The 6815-nt window shown below is 33.0% G+C and overlaps 1 long non-coding RNA gene across 1 annotated transcript; it reads left to right on the top strand.

Annotated features, from left to right (window-relative positions):
- The first annotated feature begins 2399 nt into the window (after positions 1-2399).
- Positions 2400-4247, top strand: LOC105120017 (uncharacterized). Its single transcript, XR_841244.1, has 3 exons — positions 2400-2465; positions 2815-3309; positions 4086-4247. It is a non-coding gene; the product is annotated as an uncharacterized LOC105120017 (long non-coding RNA).
- The last annotated feature ends 2568 nt before the right edge of the window (positions 4248-6815 follow it).

Genomic DNA, 6815 nt, shown 5'->3' with positions numbered 1-6815 from the left:
TTATTTTTTCTAAGTATTTTCCATGGTTTTCATTAAAATTATTTTAAAAAATTATTTTTTAAGGTCTAAGGATAATTTGAAAAATACTTTTAAATATATAGCAACTTAATAACTGTATTATAAAATAGGAACTAAATAATTAACAAAATCATCGAAAATGGGTGGTTCGTGCCTTACCTTGCGGACAATTTCTGGCATTTTTAATATATAGTTGGTGTCATCGTCCTGCAGAGCAAAGTTATTACTATGTTTTTGTCCGTACGCCAAAACCCTAGTTATATCCTTAAATTCTCAAAAATCTCTAGGCTACCTTTTCCAGTCTTGTGACTTCCTAATTGCAGCTAACATCATGACTGTGTTTTTAATTTAATTTTATTATAAACGTTGCTTCATGATCATGGCTAAATTTATAGATTAAATATGTTAAAATTTAATAGTTATAAATACACATCAATTTAATAATCTTGTCTAGCGTAATAAGTTCATTATTTGTATAAATCAATTAATTTAAGACTTAAATCTTACAACTGCAGGAGTCATGATTGCGACACTTGTAAAATATTCTTTCACGTGACGAAACATAGTATAGCATAATGAAAGAATAAAATTGCCTTCTCAGAGCATTTTAAGTTTATAAAAACAATTTAAAAAATGTGAGAATTTATTTATTTATTTATTTATTCAGGGTAGTACCAAGGTGTGAACGGTAATTCAAGGGTGGATTTGCGTCCCTGTCAGCGATCATCTTGTAGGAGTTTAGGAAGAGGTAGGCCCATGTCGTTTGCCAAAACGCAAGCAAACGACAACTTCTTCAGAAGACAAGAAAAAGACATCATCCATTGCCTTGAGTTCTCTGGAAAAGAGCCCGGCACTGCACGGGGTTTGGGTCCAATATTTCTCTATTTTTCAGGTATTGTTTCGCTTTTAAAATAAAACACCTAACAACATTAAATAAACTATTTCACTGAAAAAAAATTATTTGACAATGATTGATCATAAAAAATAAATATTTGTAGATATTATAGAAAAATAACCTACTAATTTTTTAATTTTTTTTATAATTTTATTTGATAACAAAATACAAATTAAATTAATTAATTTTTACTAGGGTGTGTAAATGAAAAAAATGCCAGTGTTTTTACAGGAGAGAGCGGCGTTTTCTCTGTTGGGACAGTTTGTTTTGAATGGTAGAGGCAATGGGAAAACGTTGAGGGATGGAATGGAAGAGGGTGATTGATTCAATGATGAATTGCCTGGAAGTGTTTGGAGGAAGCAATGGAGGGACGAGTTGGGGTGTGATAAACTTGAGGGGTTGTCTTAACCGAGGGCGGAGGTATGCTAAGGGCATGGGTGAGTTTTAGTATAGATCACGATTTTATCAATATTTTTTTATTAGTTTTATATAAAAAAATTATAATTTTTAATTGAGTTGTCAAAAAATTCTAAAAATTCATATGAAATTTTTTAATATAATGTTTTAACTTAGATTATAATTTCAGAATTTTTAAAGAAATTAAAAATTTTAATGAAAAATCACAATTTAACCAGTTTTACGTTATTAAACATAATTTTCAATCTAATCAATAGATTGGGTTGAAATTTTACAAAGTATCTTAAAATATATTAAATAAAATCTAATTAAAATTTTAGGATGAACGGATCCTGGTAGTGCTAACAAAAAAGTCATCAAATAAAAACAAAACGACACATTAATGGTAAAATGATTATTTGCCATTAAAAAATAAAACAAATCAACTCTTCTTTTCTTTTATATGTTGCAAACTTGGCAAAAGCAGAATAAAAAAAAAAAAGATAAGGCGAGAGAAAAAGAGAGAAAAGTAAAGGAAAAACATAAAAAAATCAAAGAAAAAAATAAAAAAAATGAGAAAATAATCTTGCAAACTTATAAAGTCCAACTTATTAAACACCAATGTAAAGAAAAATCAAGTGAAGGAAGGAGAAATTGAGAGAGAGAAAAAATTTAATTACTTTGTTTTTCAATTAATATGATATCGTTATTTTATCTTAGTTGATGGGTTATTACAATATCAATTCAGATTCGATTATAAATGAATTATATTTCACAAAATATTGAATGATGTAATTTCAATAGTTGATTTATTTTTACTTTTATTTCATGTACTTTCAAATTTATTATTTCATGTTCTTTTAAAACTATTTTTTAATATTTTGGGTAGTGTATTTGAATTAAAATTTTATTATTAACTTCAAAAAATTATATACATGAATTAATAATTAATTTTTTAAAATATTATATATTTATTTAATATGTTAATTTTTTTTTCTAGCTCCGATATTGATTTTAATAATGCACAAAAGATGTGCTATGTATTTGGTTGGTGTGTGATTCCTTTGAAGAAATATGGTACAGGCACAGATTGGGTTCCGAAGCTGCATCACTTACATTAGAATGGGCAGATAGTTTCTCTGTGAAGCCCACGTATGTCAGTCATGCTTACTTCTACTATGCGAATTTCAGTTTTTGTTTGTAGTAGGTAGTGGTGCCAATTGTCTTTATAGAATTGTAAGAACTTTTTGATTCTTTAATGGGTGAAAAATGTACCTTCCTCCTCATGGCCTGATTTTGTCCACTGATTGAGTTATCCTCCCCTTGAGTTGCTTGTGGAATTTTAATGAACAATTAACCTGAACCTGCATATGATGTTTCATTTCCTAACTGGGGCCACAATTGATGCCTCGATATTCTGAATCTTCTGTTGTTATGAGTTTTTGGAACAATGTTTATTGTTCATTCCTCGTCATTTTGATTTTCTTGTTAAGTTTACTTTGAAGGTCGCAATGATGTGTGGAATATAAGGAGAGTGCTGCGCTGCGCAGGCATTCTATGTGGTCAAGTTGAACTGTTGATCTTCTTTTGGTAATTTTGATTGGCTCGGCACTCTTAGTTCATGCTGAATCTGTTTGCTTATGGATTTTGACCTTTGCCAATGGCATTACCAATGAGTTGTTGCGCTCAGGTTGAGTGTGGTTGATTGGAGTACCAGCAGGTTTCAAGTTGAATACAGAACTGGCAGGAGTTCTTGGCGTGATTTCTCTAAATGCAATACAAATATGGCCTACCCTTTGGATCTTAATTGATTTCCTCTTCATTTATTTCATCAAGGGACTTGGTCTACTGGGGATTCTTTTTGGAGCAACCATTCCTTCTGCTTTGATCATAGATATGGTTTCCCTAGCAACATTGCACGTGTCAACTCTTCACTGGGCAGTCTCAGTCTTGTATTCCCGGCAAATACAAGCTTTATCAGCTCTGTGATATCCTTTCAGGTAAAAATTGACCATCCCTCGAAGATTCTATCTACAATTATAATTCAAAATTAGTCTCTGTTAAAAAAACTATTGCTCGTGTTGTGTAATTGATGATAACGTGAGTCTACGGGGATGTCACATGACCGACAACGAAGTTGCTTTGGATCCTTGATTTCCACCTGCTCATGCATGCACGTTCCTGATATATTTGTCTTGAAGATGAATTTGTTGCCTTTGACATCTTGACACTTTGATGGAACAGATTTGTGAATCCATGAAAAAACTGTGCCACTTTACAGATCAGAACAAGAAATCTCACTTGAATTGTCAGCAATTCAAGGATCTTAGAAATAGGCCAATTTGAATGGTCGACAAAGAGTAAGTAACTGAGTGTCCTTGGAAAAAGGGCCCTGGTTGTCTTTCTACAGTCAGAGCTGTGTTTCAATACTACAATTTTAATGAACAATTTTTTCCTTACAATTTTAAAGAAAGGCTGAAGATTAGCTTCCATTGCAAGAAAGACTTCATGTTACATGTAATGAGACTAGTAAATTTGGGGATTGGGTTAGTGGATATTATATTCTAATGAAATAGATAATTCTTGATAACCTTGGTTATGATCCAATACTTTTTAGAACAGAATTTAGAAGAAAAAGCTCTTGCTTTTCTATCTGTTCTACAGTGTTAGATTTAGCGACCGTAATCAGTGAACTCTTGATGTATCTGATATTATGTGTATGGTTGTGTTGTTTCTTCGATCCATGTTGATCACCGAGTTCCTCAGCTGTTGACAGGGGTCGAAAGTGGAATCCTCTTCGTCGGAGATTAGATAGCTTTGACTACACAGTGAGGCAGCATATTGTGGGTTCCCTTCTGTTCACTCCGCTTTTACTTCTGTTTACCAACTTCTGTTTTCTATATTTTCTTCACCATTTTGAGCACAGCCATTGCGCTCACTTGTATATTGATTGAAGTCACAATATCCATGATTCATAACACACCATTTATTAAAATTCACAGGCATGTTTTGAGAGTGCCTCTTGTCAGAATGATTCTCTGGAGCTTGCATGTCATGACAGGGTCTGTTCTTCATCTGAAAAGTCACATCTTAGGAATGATAGGGGCAAAAATAGATCGAGCATCATGGTCTCCATCCTCCACAGCAACATTTTGAGTACAAGTGAGTCCTCCCTCTATTTTGCATCTAATTGTTTTATTTTCACCAGATGCATGGGCAGCAGCAGGCATGTCTTTGCATTTTCAATTGGAATGGGAGGATTGGATTAGAATGCTATATACTTTGGGCATATTTTGAGAATTGAGCTGTCTGGTAGTGAACCAAGTAAAGCTCGGAAAGAAGCCCAATTAAGGATTCCTGGGGAAAAAGGAAAAAGAAAGTTCATATAAGAACCTTAAAATTCCAAAACAAAGAACGGCAAATGGGAAAAAAAATTTATTCTTTCTTTTGTTTTCTATTTTAAAAAAAATTATTGGACCAATCTACAGAATATCGTTACAATCCAAGATTTTGGTAGTGAGTAAAAAGAAATAACCCGAGTCAATTTTTTTTTAAAATTATATGTGAGTAAAAATAAATGACAGAAGTCCATTTAATTTTATTTTTTTTTATTATATGATCGGCAAGTTGGCTATTAACGAGTTTGGCTACTAGGGATCAAACTTGCATGCGTAGGCATAAATAAGCATATACTTAATTTTAGCACAATATAGATTAATAATAATAATCCAGCATACGTGGGCTCTCATGAGGCGAGAAGCATGAGAAAATGCAGGCCTTTCACTTATTTAATCCAAGTATGATGACAGAGGCCTTAGAATTTAAGAATTAATGGTCAAGAATAAAAGAATTCAATTATTAAATATAAACAAATTAACATGGAACAAGAATTGAGAAAGAGGTTCAATGAACAAGTATTGTAATTTGTTCCCATTTTAAAAGAATTCACTCCAATCTTCAACAAGAAACAAGAAACAAGTGGAGTATAATTGACTCTATCATGATAATTTTATTAAATCACAATGGTCGATACGTATAAGATAGATGCATTTAATTTTTCATTTTAAAAAATATATTGCAAAAGGGCATGATTCTTTGCTAGAGTCTCAAGTTTGTGGGAGATCCAAAAATTACTCTCTAGTGAATTTAATAATAATGAAGGAACGATGTTCAAATAAAATAGTAATGGAAGAACAAAAGAAGTAGACAAGAATGCTTGGTGTAAAATACCTGTCAAATCCTTTTTTCATGTATAATTTTTGTTCAAAATAACATTATTTCAATATTGTTTTCAATTTTTTTCAAAATAATATGGTTTCTATTTGAAAAACCGAAACAAAACTTGTTTTGTTTTAATAAAAAAAACTAGAAACATTAATTTGGAATAGATTAACCAGACATTGGTACGAGGAATATGAGTGTTACCTTGGAATATTCGTGCAATATTCCTTTTCATAATGCAGCCTGCGTGTGATGCACGTTGTGTTTCCCAGCCATGAGTGAAAAACAAAGTTTGTGAGATATTGGCCAAGAATCATGCTGGCTTTCCTGTGAAAGGGACAAAGTGACCACTGGTAACCATCGATGGAAAGCTACAAACATCATGCATCTCTTCCCACTATGAATCTCATGCAGCAAAAACCCTTTTTTGAAATCAATACCTGCCGCACTAAGGAAAGAAGTTATTTTTTTTATTAGTTCCCTTGAATTTCTTTCAATATCTTGCGAGAAACAAATATTGATAATAATAAAAACTCTCAAGAAAGTGTCATGTAGTTCATGAAAATTGGATATAAAGCTAACATGATTCGATACTTGTGCAAGAGATTACGCCAAATGTTACAATGGTCACAGCATGAAATCCCCATTCGGAATGCGATGTTAATAACAGGGAAAAGCTCATCATCTGCTGGATTTTATCAAACTTTCATTGTATATATATATATATTTGGATCAGACATCGATCAAGTGGAGATTACAGAAATATATATAGCCTAAGAACAGAGACTTTAAGCCAAGAAAAAGAGAGGGTGCATGCTCCTTTCATCACGGAACATTATTAATTAGAGAAACAAAATCTCCACGCAGCAACCAAGAAGTTGGGTTCGGAGAGAATTATCTGAGAAGCTTGCTTTCATCATCTTCTCTTCTCGATCCCACCTTGCTTGATCATGCAGTACTCCTCTTGTTCATGGGGGTATTGGACTTGTTGCCATGCTTGTTGTGGCGTAGAACTAAGCTTGTGGGGTGGTGTTTCTGGTTTAGATCATCAGTGATCATGACTTCTCGCTTTTGAACCTCCAAGGGAAGAGCAATACTTTTCTGGGCGACGGTGCCGATGTCTACTTTCACAGATTGTGGACGAGGAGGGTAGAAGAAATCTGTAGGGAAGAAGTTGTATTGAAGGCCAGCCATGGAATCAAGAAACTTGATGGTTGTTGAGATCGAAGGTACTTGAAATCTTGGCAGGAAGTGGCTCCCTCGGCTGCCATATTTATAGAGAGGG

The sequence above is a fragment of the Populus euphratica genome, unplaced genomic scaffold (assembly GCF_000495115.2).
Source record: "Populus euphratica unplaced genomic scaffold, PopEup_1.0 scaffold4343.1, whole genome shotgun sequence".
NCBI lineage: Eukaryota > Viridiplantae > Streptophyta > Magnoliopsida > Malpighiales > Salicaceae > Populus > Populus euphratica.
Note: the sequence above shows the minus strand (reverse complement) of the source record. Positions and strands in the feature narration are given on the sequence as shown.